The 14,671-nt window shown below is 46.3% G+C and overlaps 1 pseudogene; it reads right to left on the bottom strand.

Annotated features, from left to right (window-relative positions):
- Positions 1-5,984: 5,984 nt before the first annotated feature.
- The window catches only part of LOC103744850, an 11,395-nt pseudogene continuing 2,708 nt past the window's right edge, over positions 5,985-14,671 (bottom strand).

The raw sequence follows: 14,671 nt of genomic DNA, 5'->3' as shown, positions 1-14,671 counted from the left end.
CAGAGCCATTTTAGCAGCAACTTTGCTCCACACCAAAAGGAAAAGGGGGGCAACCTTGGGCCTTGGAAATTGCCCTTGCCATGAATCATGGAATGTGCTAATTCCAGATATTATATTTTTACTAACCAGCTTGTTTTCACTTCTGTAACCCGCTTGCTGTCTTGGGTCACCCTGACACAGGGCATAAGACCATCCTTGTTATCTTGTTATTGTATGACCACCTAGAAGTCATTTACCTTGACTGTCTTATTATACTTATTATGGCTAAAATAGTTGGCTAGTTTTAAGGTCACAAAGTTGGATGCCAAGTTATATGACTGTATCACTTGTCTGTATAATGATTGGTTGTTGATTAATAGAGTCAAAATTCTGCTATGTTATACAAACCTGATTGGTTCACAAGTGTCCTGTTTTAATAATAATTCTGTAATCCTATAAAAACTCTGACCTGACAATCGTAAGGGCTGCTTCTACTCCCGAGATAGCCCGGCCGGTCGAAAATTAAAATTTACCTTGCTAATTTTCTTAAAGTGGTGTTGGTGATTTTTTTCACGAACTCTGTCCTATAACACCATCAACCGTGGCTTCAAAGATCTTTCTAAAATTCAGACCAGACCTGTTCTTTTCCAGTTCAAAACCTTTGCGGAAAGACCTTTGGAGTCTGGATCCGTCCTCCTTTCCCCTGATGGGAATCTAAACCAGTTGCCTGGGGCATGCTTGGCCAGCAGGTAAGTGCTGTACCACCAGCACAACCCCAGTGCCCTCATCCTGACTCTGAGGCAAGGCAGCCAGGCTCTTCCAGCCTCATCTCTCCATATTATGCTCTGGCCAAATGCAACAGGCCACACCTGTAACACTTTCACACCAGCGGTTGCTAAGTCTTGGGTTGTTCCGGAGTAACCTTTCCGGTGTAACATTTTTTTTTTTCCCTTTTTTTTCAGGACTCATTTTTTCCAGGTCAGCTTTAATTCCTGCCTAACTCTAGCTTCCAGGAGTGAGGCACCCCCTTTCGTTTCTCTTCTGGATTTCTGTTAGGTCACTGGCTCCAGAGGAATCCTACAGCCACTTGATACCACGGTGCAGCCCCCACTGTGACCCAGAGCCAGCAACACACAGTCTACCACCTCAGTCTAGTGTGCTGTGATGTCTGCAGTCAAGTTTGAAGAGAGATGGATGTTCCCTATATTCCTTTTTTAATTTTTAAAAATATAAATTTTAATTTTATTATTTTTGTGTGTGTGTATTGCCTGCATGTAGGTAAGTGCACCTGTTTCGTGCAATGTCCTCAGAAGTCAAGAGGCTGTTTTAATTTTATTATTTTTGTGTGTGTGTATTGCCTGCATGTAGGTAAGTGCACCTGTTTCGTGCAATGTCCTCAGAAGTCAGAAGAGGCTGTTGGATCCCCTGGGACTGGAGTTACAGACAGTTGTTAGCTGCCATGTGGGCGCTGGGATGCAAACTTCTGTAAAATGTTCTTAACTGCTGAGCCATCTCTCCAGCCCTAATTTTATTTATTATTTATTATTGTTTTTTATTTTTAGCCCCAGTTGGCCTCACACTGGGCTGTAGACCAAGCTGGTCTCAATCTTAGAGATCTGCCTGCCTCTGCCTCCAAAGTGCTGAGACTAAGGCAGGCACTACTGTGTCCCAATTGGCTGGTTCCTCCAATGGGCGCAGCCTGACATGGAGCATGGACTACGAAGGGAAGCCAGGACCCATCTTGGGAAGGAAGCTTGGAGCCAAGGTACTGCCAGTGGTGTGGGGAATGCTCAGCCAGCAGCAGCAACTCAAAGACAGAATGGACTGACTCCTGTGGACCCTGGGGAGAGGGCTGGCCCCTGAGGCGTGAATGAATGCTAGCACGGACTATGGCAGCCAGGGCACGGTCTGGGTTCTCATTCCCTTGTAAGTTAATAAACTCACATAAAGTATATTTTATATGGTTTGTCTGATTGCGCAGGAGACCCAGAGGGAATTCGGGTCACAACTACCATGCCTGGCTTTTATTTTTTAAAAAATATTTTGTTATATGCCTTTAATCCCAGCACTTGGGAGGCAGAGGCAGGCAGATCATTGTGAGTTTGAGGCCAGCCTGCTCTACACAGTGAGTCCCAGGACAGCTGGGGCTACAAGGAGACCCTGTCTCAAAAAGACAAAAAAAAATTTGTTATTTTTATGTGTATGAGTATATTTGTGTGTGTGTGAGTGTATTGTGTATTGCCTGCATGTATGTAAATGCACCCATGTCATCCAGTGCCCATGGAGGTCAAAAGAGGGCCTTGGATTCCCTGGAGCTGGAGTTACAGATGGCTATTAGCCACCATGTGGGTACCGGAAATTGAATATGGGTCCTTTGCAAGAGTAGCCAGTGCTCTTAACCACTGAGCCATCTCTCCAGTTTCTTATTTTTATTTTATGAGTGTTTTGCCTGCATGTATGTAAGTACACCTGTGTCATGCAATGCCTGTGGAGGCCAGAAGAGGTGTCAGGTCCCTTGGAACTGGAGTTAGGGACAGCTGTTAGTTGCCATGTGGGTTCTAGGAACTTTACCCAGGTCCTCTGCAAGAGCAGCCAGTGCTCTTAACCACTGAGCCACCTCTTAAGCTCCTTTGTGTTTATTTTTGAGACAGAACCTCATGTAGCCCAGGCTAGCCTCTGACCTGCTATGTAGCCAAAAATGACTTTAAACTTTTTTTTTTTGGACTTTTTGAGACAGGGTCTCCCTGTAGCCCCAGCTGACCTGGAACTTGCTATGTAGACCAGGCTGGCCTCGAACTCACAGAGATCCACCTGCCTCTGCCTCCCAAGTGCTGGGATTAAAGGCGTACACCACCACGCCCCGCGACCTTAAACTTTTAAAAAAGATTTATTTAGGGACTAGAGAGATGGTTTAGCAGTTAAGAGCACTGACTGTTCTTGCAGAGAACCTGGGTTCGATTCCCAGCACCCACATGGTGGCTAGGAACTGTCCTTAATTCCAGTTCAAGGGGACTCTGAAGCCCTCTTCTGACCTCTGCGGCATTGCAGGATATGGGTGCACTTACATACATGCAGGCAATACACTCATACACATAAAATAAAAATAATAAATATTTTTTTATAAAAGATTTATTTTATTTTGTGTGTATGTCTTTTTGAGACAGGGTCTCCCTGCAGTCCCAGCCAGCCTGGAACTCACTATGTAGACTAGGCTGGCCTCCATCTCACAGAGATTTGCCTGCCTCTGCCTTCGGAGAGCTGGGATTTAAGGCGTGCACCACCATGCCCACCTTTGTTTTATGTGTACATTTTTTAAATGGCTGCACTTCTGTCAAGCTGAATCTGTATAGCCACTATTAGTAGTTATGCCAGGACCAGCAAGATGGTTCGGTGAGTAAGGGAGCTTGCTACAAGACTGATGACCTGTGTTCGATCCCAAGTACCCACACAGAAGGAGAGAACCAGTTCCTGAAAGCTGTCCTCTGACCTCCATCTGTGTGCTATGGCATTTTCTCCCTCCTCCCTATAAATAAATGGATGCAATTTTAAAACTTAAAAAGTAGTGGGGCTGGAGAGATGGCTCAGCAGTTAAAAGCACTGGCTGCTCTTGCAGAGGATCTGGGTTCAGTTCACAGTTCTCACATAGCAGCTAACAACCATCCATAACTCCAGTTCCAGGGGATCTGACACTCCTGGCCTCCATGGGTGCACTTACATACATGTAGGCAAAACACTCATACACATAGAATAAAAATCAGAAAATTAAAGAAAGCAGTTTTTTTCATCTTTAATATATTTTTATTCTTTGAGAATTTCATACATGTACAATGTATTTTGATCATATCCCACCTACCATGGTCCACCCCCGAAAAGAAGGAGTTATGTTGGTCATTCTGGTATATGTTTATAATCCAAGCCACTTAGGAGGCTGAGTTGGGACAACTGCAAGTCTGAGGTCCTGACTGAACTACAGGGAAGTGGTTATGTATGTTTTAAAGCAAGAAGGTAGTTTCTTTGGAGTGTACATGGCTCTGGGTGAGGAGGGAGTAGTCCCACTGTCTGGTTTCACCTTGCCTGCCCAGTGTACATTTAGCATGTGGTTTTCCAGTCTTGACCCAATCCCATGAGGCCTGTGAGGCCCAGAGGGTGGGGCTGGTCTCACACTCAGACAACTCTTCCCTGAGGAAGCTGTCTTATTTTGAACCTAAATGATGATGATGTGGGTGGGGGAGGGGGGAGGGGAGAGAGAGAGAGAGAGAGAGAGAGAGAGAGAGAGAGAGAGAGAGAGAGAGAGAAACAACTTACAGGAGTTGGTTCTTTCCATCCACTACATGTCTCAGGGATTAGATAAAATTCAGGTTGTTAAGCTTGGTGGAAAGTTCCCTTACCCACTGAGTCATCTTGCTGGCCCCTAACCTAAATTATCTTCACAGCTTTACTTGATGTATGCCAAGGGGCCATGGAACAGTTTCCCTGAAATATTGTAGGATGAGACCCTACCTCAAAGAAGAACTAATGTGTTTATTTATTGCATGTGTGCCATACTCACATGTGGAGGTGAGAGACAAATTGTAGGAATAGGCTCTCTTATGGGAGTCCCAGGGATAAAACTTCGATTGTTAATGTTGGCAGCCAATGTCTATACCCATTGAGCCATCTCCCCAGCCCTGTCCTTAGTCTTTGAATTTGATTCTGTTAAGATGGAGGGGACTGTTTGGTATTTTGAACTCTGTCGCCCCATAAGGCCTAGGATTATATCCATGCAATGCAATGGAGATACTGCTGGGCAACCAGCTTGGGCTTCCTCAGCCTCTTCTGCCATGTGGGTCAAGAGTTCCAGAGAGCTGACTTTATATTATATATCACCAACATTGGCATGGAGCTGGTGCCTTTAGAACTGTCCTGCGAATCCTTCCCTGGGTTTTCCATATCCAGCTTGAGATACCGACTACAGAGCCTGACTCTGGTGTCATGAGCAAATGAGGTAGCACCATTTCCTGAATGAGCAATCGATCCCCTACTTCAGGTGTGCTGGAAACCCACAGGTGTCAGGGAAAGAAGCTGTTCTCCAGGGCCTCAAAGTGCATCCGCCAGGGAGGACATGGTTAGGCTGGGGAACGTGCATGCCCTAGGATGTGAGATACAGAGGTTCTGAGCTATTGAGTTTTGGAGAAATTTTTATTTAACCCCTTTTCTACTTTCGAGCTCAGGATTTCAAAATACTGCCTTTGTTGTCCCTGATTCTATAGAAGTCATGGATATGTTTCCCCTTGAGTGCCTTCTTTCCCTGAACAAGCCAAATCCTCTTTTCTTCCTCCAGTGACTTCTAGCTCCTCCATCCCCCACCCCACTTGAAAAAGAGTGTCATCCACTCATTGATGGGCATGGTATCCCCCACATGTACAGGGTGGAGAAGGACCCTTGCCCTCTGGAGCCCTGAGCTGGCGGGAACTTTAGTTGTCCATGGGTTTGAAGGTTCTCAAGAGTGTCTTGTGCCTGAGAACCTCAGAGTGCTCCACAGGGAGGTGTGGTCCTGCATTTGTTCTCCTGTGAGTGGCAAATCTCTCAGGAATTCCAGCAGTCTTAAAAAGCATTGCTTTAGGGGCTGGAGGGATAGCTCAGGGTTAAGAGCACTGGCTGCTCTTGCAGAGGGCGTGGGTTTGATTCCCAGCACCCATGTGGCAGTTAACAACTGTCCCCACAACTCCAGTTCCAGGGGATCTGACACCTGCTTCTGACCTCTGCAGGCATTGCACAACACGGGTACACTTACATACATGCAGGCAATATATTCATGTATATAAAATAAAAATAATAAAAAATGTAAGTATTTAAAATGGTGTTTATTATACTTTACATTTTGGTAAAACTTTGGTCCATCTACTCATCACCCTGTCCCTGTCCTGCAAGAGAGGATGGAATCATTATCTCCTATCTTCACAAAGGCATCTGTTATAGATTGCTTCACAACTGGTAACAGCTTGAGTGATGGTAGTGGTCTGATGTCAGTCTTCATCTCAGTCACCGGGTCCCATGTATTGGCATATGGCGTCATAGTGGAGCTACATCACCCGATTCTCTCTTCGAAGCTGTACCAAAGCCCAACTCCGTGCCCAATCCCGACTCATAAGAAATCCCACCTTTCTAGCATGTGGTCCCAGTACCACCATCACGCAGTTGCCTTCTCCCTTGGGAACCAGGGTTTCCAGCATGTCTTCTCTCAGGCCTTCCAGAACTTGGCCTTCATCTGTCTGACACACAGGTATCTGGGCTTGGGACATCTTTGATTGTCATCTTTGTGTTGTAATATCGGCCACCCTTGTACAACTTGTCTATGAACCTCACACACATGCAGGTCTATCCTGGAAGGTCTGGAGGGTGTTTCTGCCTCCACTCTGAGTCCTCCTGGACAGTGAGATCCTGATTCTGGTGGACCTTTGATAACAAAGTTGTAGTGTTTTGCTGCTTTGTGGAGTTTTCCATGCTTGACCTGGATGCAAGGTGTTGCTATCAAACTCCTGTTGTGAGACAGGCTGCAGGCAATAGCCACTAACAGTAACAATCCTCACAGGAACCATGGTGTGTATGTTGTCAGGATCAAGGCCTCCTACCTTCCCATACAGGCCTCAGTGAAGGCCAGAAAGGACCACCACAGCTCCTCCAGGCACCGCCCCTGGCTGACCTTCCTTATCTTTCTGTTGCTTCCCGTGTTGTCTGGACAGGTGGTAGGAGCCAGTGAAGGTCAAGGCCTGGGCCTCTATCAGGTTGTCACCCAGTCCTAACCCCTTGGGCCTCAGCGAGTTGACTCGAGGCTTCACTACTTGATTGAAATTACGGCTGATGCCCTCGCCAGGTTTCCATCCCATGCCCCACAGCGTGGCCAACCCATAGGCCTCCACAGCCCTGCTTCAGAGTCAGCCTCTGCTGGCACTGTCTCAGCCTGGAGTTCGCTGTCTGTCCCTTCCCCACCCGGGGTGCATCCTTTCTGGATCACAGGGATAGTGAGCATGGGATCAACACCTGCATTCTCTCTGTCCTCCAGAGACTTCTTGGATTCCTCACCGAGCTCTTCACAGCTAGAGACAGCACACCATCTGACACCTGCATGGCCCTAGTTTCAGAGGATTGCTTAGGGGTCTGGGCCAGTGGCTGCCTGTGAGAGCCATTCTGGATCAACCAGATCCTTTCTCTTCTCCAGCTTCCCTTCGCTGCCTCTGGGCAGACCAGACCAGGGAGTGAATCCAAATAAAATTGGGGCGGTTGGAACTGCAGCCTAGTGCACAGCAAGCACCACCTTCAGGTTCCGCCATCTTGTCCTGGTTCCCAGACTGGCCTACATAAAATATTGTAAAATGCATTGCTTCATACAAGGCTTCCAACATCGGTCCCGGTTCAGTCAGGCTCACACTTCTCTGCTCTGGTCCTAGTGTTTGTTGGAAGTGAAATGGCAAAACTCACTCCATTTTGCTCTAGCTGACTTTTGCTTTACCCTGTGTTTTTGCCCAGTCTTTCCCACCACAGCCAGCCAGGCAGAAGGCCTCATGCAAGCAGTTTCAGAGAGTGCATTGTTTCTGCAATACTAGGAATTTTACAACCAGCTAGGAACATGTCCAGGTAGCACATCCTTCCTCCCAGCCATACCGGCATCTCCATGGAGCCATTGTTTCTGCATTCTGAGAAATTTGATTTTTCCCCATTGATACTTTTTGTTAACTGAAAACCTTTTTGTTAACTGACCTGCCCCTAGTTTGGTGTGACTATGGTGATCTAATGTAACTATGGTTATTGGATTTGCCCGTGGCATGGTGTAGTTGTGTTTTTAAGCTTTATAAACCCTGCCCTGCTTCTCCTTGGGGTCTAGAGTTCTTTTGGGCATGAGCCCTGTCTCTCACCACTGGCTTGCTAGCTAGCTGATAAAGGACTCCTAATTCGACCATCAATCACTACGTCACCTTCCTCCGTGCAGTCTTGTTCAGCAGCTGGCCTACCATGGCCAGGTCTGTTGGGTCTGAATGGTGGACAGATGAGGGCTTCATAGGGTGCCTTGCCTCTGGTAAACATAGAGTAGCGGCCTGGGCTCTCAGTACTGCTTTCCTAATGTGTGACTCAAAGCCAAGTGACTGGGGCCAGAGAGATGTCTCAGCAGGTAAATCTCTTGCTTTTGTTACCTGATGAGCTGAGTTTGATATAGAATCAATTCCAGCAAATTGTCCTCTGACCTCCATATGTGCACTGTGGCATGTGTGCATGTACACACATACTAATAACATAATTTTTTTTGTCTTTTTTTTTTTTTGAGACTCAGTCTCCTTGTAGCCCCAGCTATCCTGGAACTCACTATGGAGACCAGGCCGGCCTGGAACTCACAGAGATCCGCCTGCTCTGCCTCCCAAGTTCTGGGATCAAAGATGTGTACCACTATGCCGGCTTACATTTTTTTTTTTTTAAAACAGGGTCTCACTGTAGCTTCAGCTGGCCTAGAACTCACTATGTAGACCAGGCTGGCCCCAAACTCACAGAGATCCACTGCCTCAGCCTCCCGAGGGCTGGGATTAAAGGCGTGTGCCACCATGTCTGTCTTAGAGTATTTTTTTTTAATTAAAAAACTTTTTAAAAGTTATTTTCTGCATGTAGGTAAGTGCACCGGTGTCATGCAATGCCTTCGGAGGTCAGAAGAGGCGATCGAATCCCCTGGGACGGGAGTTACGGACAGTTGTTAGCTGCCATGTGGGTGCTGGGATATGAATCAGGGTCTTCTGCAAGAACAACCAGTGTTCTTAACCACTGAGCCATCTCTCCAGCCCTCAACAATATTTTTTTTTAATAAGTAAAATGACAAGCTGGGAGGCAGAGGAAGGCAGATCTCTGTGAGTTTGAGGCCAGCCTGGTCTCCATAATGAATGCAGGCCAGCTGTGGCTACAAGGGAGACCATGTCTCAAAAAGATAAAAAAACAAAAATAAAAATAAAAAGGAAACAGATGACTCCCTTCCTGGGCCTAGGAAATGGTAGCCACATTTGGTGGCAAACACCTATAATCCTAGAGCTTGGGAGGTGGAAACAGGACAGGAGTCCAAGGTCAGTGTTATACTTAGCTTCTCTATTGCTGCTATAAAACACTGACCAAAATCAACCTTTGGAGGAAAGGATTTGTTGGAGACCACCGATTTATGTGAACTCTGCTGAAAGCACGCTTGACCACTCACAACAGCACCTCCCATCAAGAATGACTATGTGGGAAAAGCTGCATAGGCTGGTGCACTGAGGCAGGCAAAGGAATGCAGTGCCCCCACCCCAAACCATGCAGGGAAACCACTGGTCACAACGCCCTGTTAGGCTGAGCTAGTTTTCACTGTAGGAAACAGAGTCTTTGCTTTAAAATAACATCTAGAAGTCTGAGGAAAGTCTTCTCAAGACTGACTGCACTGAGTAGAAGTCACACTGTTTGTCCTGCCTACCCAAACTTAAAGCAATAGATACACAGTGGTACAGGAGCTCTGGGCCTCTGTTCCCTCAGCAGAGAGCCTCATGGTCACCTGCTCTTGAGATTCTAATTAAGTGTTACAGCAAGGGTTTATTTGGCTTACACATCCCAATTACAATCCATCACCTAGGGAGGCCAGGGCAGGAACTCAGGGCAGAAATCTGGAGGCAGGAGCTGAAGCACAGATCATGGAGGATTGCTGCTTTACTGGCTTGCTCCTCTGGCCTGTGCTCAGCCTGTTTTTGTTTTGTTTTCTTTTTTGGTCTTTTTGAGATAGGGTCTCCTTGTAGTCACACTTGGCCTGGAACTCACTATGGTGATCAGGGTGGCCTCAATCTCAGAGATCCTCCTGCCTCTGCCTCCCAAGTTCCTGGATTAAAGATGTATGCCACTACACATGACTCAGCCTGTTTTTTTGTGGTTTTTTTGGTTTTTGGGGGAGGATCTTTTTGAGACAGTGTTTCCCTGTAGCATCAGCTGGCCTGGAACTCACAGAGATCCGCCTGCCTCTGCCTCCTGAGTGCTGGGACTAAAGGTGAGCGCCACCACATCCGGCAAAAGAACAGGTTTTTAAGCCAGGCGTGGTGGTGCACAACTTTAATCCTAGCACTCGGGAGGCAGAGGCAGGTGATCTCTGTGAGAGGTAAAGGCCAGCCTGGTCTATATATCGAGTTCCAGGCCAGCTGAGACTACAGGAAGACCCTGTCTCAAAAAAAAAAAAACCAACCAAAAAAACAAAAACAGGCTTTCATGACAAAAGTTCTGAAGAAATTAGGCACAGAGCATACCTCAACATAATAAAAGCTACACATGACAAACCTATAGCCAACATTACATTAAATGGGGAAAACCCGAGACCATTTCCTCTAAAATATGAAGCCAAACAAGGTGCCACCTGTTCTCCATACTCTTATTCAACACAAGAGTTCAAAGTCAGCCAGAGCACTGAGACAAGGGAGTCAAGGAAACAAAGGAAGAAGTCAAACTGTCCTTACTTACAGATGGGATTCTATACTTAAAAGATCCTATGGATTCCACCAGAAAACTTTCAGTTTCAGGACACAAAGTTCACACACAAAAAGTAATCACTTTTCTATATACCAATAACAACCTTGCTGAGAAAGAAAAATGGAAAAACAGACCTTTCATGATAGCTTTAAAAAAAGTACCTCAGGGCCAGGTTTGGTAGTGCATGCCTTTGATTCTAGCACTTGGGAGGCAGAGACAGATGGATCTCTATGAGTTCAAGGCCAGCCTGGTCACATAGGGAGTTACAGGCCAGGTCATAAAGACATTAAAAAAAAAAAGGATCTCAGAGTGAGCATAGCCAGGGAGGTGAAAGACTTCCACAATAAAAAGTAGAAGACACTGAAAAAAAGAAATTGAAATAAGTAATTGGATGACAGGCAGCCTATAGTGCTCCTGGATTGGCAGAATTAACTGTGGAAATGGCTGTATTATAAAAGTAATCTACAGACCCAATGCAATCCACATCCCCAGCCACCCCAAACTCATATTTTATGTCTCTTTGTCTACAAGATAATCTGTGTGAGTCTGGGTTCAGAGCACTACCTAATGTTGAAGCAGTAGAGGTGACTGCAGACTCAAGACATTTTTTTTTTCTTTTGGTCTTTTTGAGACAGGGTCTCCCTGTAGCCCCAGCTGGCCTTCAATTCATAGAGATCTGCCTGCCTCTGCCTTCTGAATGTTGGGATTAAAGGCATGTGCCACCATGCCCAGCCTAGACTCAGATGTCCTAAGGCAAAGACTGTGGGATGAAGTTGTGTTTATGTATCTTCAGTAACACTGTCCCAACTGTGAAGAGGATGACTTCTTTTGCTGCAGTTTCACACACAGAACCAAAAAGGTGACTTGCTTGAAGATGGTGCCACTCTGGTGGGGATTCAGAGGACCAGTCCTGCTACCACTCTGCTGTCCCATGCATTTTCATGGTCTGGACTGGCCTGGCCTGGGGTCTGTGAGATACCTTGGTTGGTGAGATGGAGAAACGCCTGTGTCATCTCATGAAATGTCTCAAAATTCAGGCTGGGGAACTTGGACATAGTCCCAAGAACAGTGGGGTCCCTGAAAGTTTGATTTTACTTATTTTTTAATTCTATGTGTATGAGTGTTGTACATGCATGTAACTGCACTATGTGCATGCAATGCACTCGGAGGGCAGAAGATGGTGACAGATCCCCTGGAAATGGAGTTACTGATGGTTGTAGCAGGCATGTAGGTTCTTGGGAATTGAACCTGTGTCCTCTGCAAGAGCAACCAGTGCTCTTAACTACTGAGTCATCTCTGCAGCCCCCCTGAAAGTTTTTTTTGAAAAGACAGATTTTTATTTTTCAAAGATTTTTATTTTATGTGCATATGTTTTACCTGCATATATGTATATGCACCACATGTGTGCAGTGCCTGTGAAGGCAGGAACAGGGAGTCAGATCCCCTAGAACAGGAGTTAGTGCTCTTAAGCCCGGAGCCATCTCGTAAACTGACTTTTTTTTTTTTTTTTTTGGTCTTTTTGAGATGGTCTCCCTGTAGCCCCAGATGGCCTGGAACTTGCTATGTAGACTAGGCTGGCCTTGAACTCACAGAGATCCGCCTGCCTCTGCCTCTCCAGTGCTAGGATTAAAAACTTGCGCCACCACACCCAGCCCTTTATTTTTGTTACTATAAATTATGCCTCTGCATGGAACAGGGAATACAGAGAATGCTAATACATCTCTCAACTCTCACCAGCGAAGCTTCCTTATGTACAGAGTGCGATGCACACAGAAGGCCACAGCTGGCCAAGGTGTAAGTCAGAGACTACAGAGTGTGTGTCCCTGGAAGGACTCCTATATTAAAACTTGTACCCACCCATGGCTTAGGGACTATTGCAGAAGAGTGGACAGTAAGATTGTAAGATCCAGGCTTGGTGCATGATCATAAGGAAAGAGTCTTCCAGGCCTCTGGGAACTTGCTCATATGAAGTTGCAGCAATGGTGACATCATACACAAGACCCATGCAGACTCATCAGACATAGAACTAGGGAAATGGGCAGCAGGCTCCAACCCTAGCTGAGGACTATTGGCAACTAATTACTGCTGGATGAGGGAGAGTAGATAGGCTGATTAGACTCCAGTCCATGAACTTGCACCAAGGGACATCTGGGTAAAAAGTTTGACTTGATAGGCCTTAATAAACATATATGACAGAATGAATGAAATCTGGTGTGGGGGGGCTATGAATGGGGGATAAGGTCTAAATATGATTAAGATTTGTTGTATGAAATGCACAAAAGTTCAATAAGAGTATATATTAAAAATAAATTATGTATGCCTCTGTGTGTCACACATCATGCCTTGGATGTCAGAAGCATCAGATTCCCCTGGAGTTGGAGTTACAAGCAGTTGTGAGCCCACACTGGGTGCTGGAAACTGAACTCTGGTTCTCTGCAAGAACACCACTTGCTCTTAACTGCTGAGCCCTCTCTCCAGGCACCCCCTCCCCCACCCCCTATTGACATTCCTTTTATCCAACCTTCTACTGAATCTTTGAAATCTGTTGGGGAATTTGGCAGTACAGCACATTTCAATGCAGACCAGACATGCCAAGTACCAAAGGCCACAGGTGGTCAGAGGCTACCTTCTGGACAGCACAACTTAAGGGACCCTTCCCTTGATTTCAGCCTGATGTCACAATTATTAGATCATGGGTGGTTTTCTAAAGAAGATAAATACACTTAGTTACAACTGCTTGTTACATCTAGAGATTGTTGGGATTTTTTTTCCTGTGTACCTCGTATTTTGAATTGTGTGTACATTTTCTGGCTTTGAAAATACTGCCTCAGAGGACTGGGGATATAGCTCAATGGTAGAGCTGCTTAGCATGTGTGAGACCCTGGGTCCAATGCCCAGTACTACAAAAACTGATTAAAATATTAAATAAATTTAATTGATTGGGGTCCACAGTGCAATTCCCAAATGCAGGGGATGGGGGCAGGAGGACCAAGAATTCAATGTTGGAGGAGCACGGTGACGCACATCTTTAACCCCAGCACTCCGGAGGCAGAGGCAGATGAGTTCCGAATTATCAGCCAGCCTGACCTAGTCTCAAAAAAAGGTTCAAAGTTATAGGCTACATAGGAAGCTTGAAGTTGGACTACATGAGATCCTGCCTCAAAAAGAAAGGATCTCTAGTTGTACCACAGAGCAGACAGCTATTATCCAACATGGCTATGTAGATTTAAATCAAAGGGAACTAAATAAAACTTAAATTTTGGTCCTTTGTGACATTACCCTAAATTCAAATGCGAAATAATCTTGGGCTGGCTGTCCTACTGCAGAGATCATAGTGCTTGTCGACTAATAGGAAGGTTGGACATGTCTCTACAAGTGGCTTGGCAACCTTAGGGTCCGGTCCTAGGGCTGGGAGTGAGAGTAACTCTCCTCTTGCTCAGCCGTTTCCAGTTGCTGTTGCCCCACCCCTGTCCCATCATCCCGGAAGACGGCCTGCTGCCCGCTAGATAGAAGCGCCCCTAATTGCTTGGGTGTCAGAGTGAGTCTCACAAGTACGCAGCATCCTTGCTGGCCAGGGAGGGCTGTTGCTGCTGGGCTAAGTGTGGAGCTGCAGCGCCACAGCTTGCACCCTGCAGAGCGCCAGCGTTGAGTGCAGGTACCCTGGCCTCACGCTCGTGCGCTCTCCGCCGGACTCTCTAGCATTAGGCTCCATCTGGAGCATCAGCTTCCTCAGCTGCATATATGGTAACATCTGGCTTTCTCCGAGCCTCGGTTTCCCTACGTATTCGAGGGTAAGGGTACACCTTCCATGTATGTGCTTAGAGGGATGGATGGGTTTGTTTCCCCATGTAACCGTTGGCAAGAATCACAGGGTTTCTATTTTTAACTTTTTTAAACAGGGTTTTATGTAGCCCAGTTTGGCCTCCAACTCCCCTTGCAGCTGAGGATGGCCTTGAACTTCTGATTCTCCTGCCTCCACTTCCAGAGAGCTGGACCTATGGCGCTTGATTTATGTAGTGCTGGGGATCAAACCCAGAATGCATGCTATGGCAAGCACTCCACCAACTGACCTACATCCCCACTTTTGTACCTACGAAGTGCAAAACCTCAGCTTCTCCATGTGTCCAGTGGAAGTTAACTTCCACTGATAACTTCCTATCTATTTGTCAGTGTGGTCTTTTCCAGCCTCAGTTTCTCCTTG

Source organism: Nannospalax galili, unplaced genomic scaffold (genome assembly GCF_000622305.1).
Source record: "Nannospalax galili isolate Female #2095 unplaced genomic scaffold, S.galili_v1.0 scaffold842, whole genome shotgun sequence".
Lineage (NCBI taxonomy): Eukaryota > Metazoa > Chordata > Mammalia > Rodentia > Spalacidae > Nannospalax > Nannospalax galili.
Note: the sequence above shows the minus strand (reverse complement) of the source record. Positions and strands in the feature narration are given on the sequence as shown.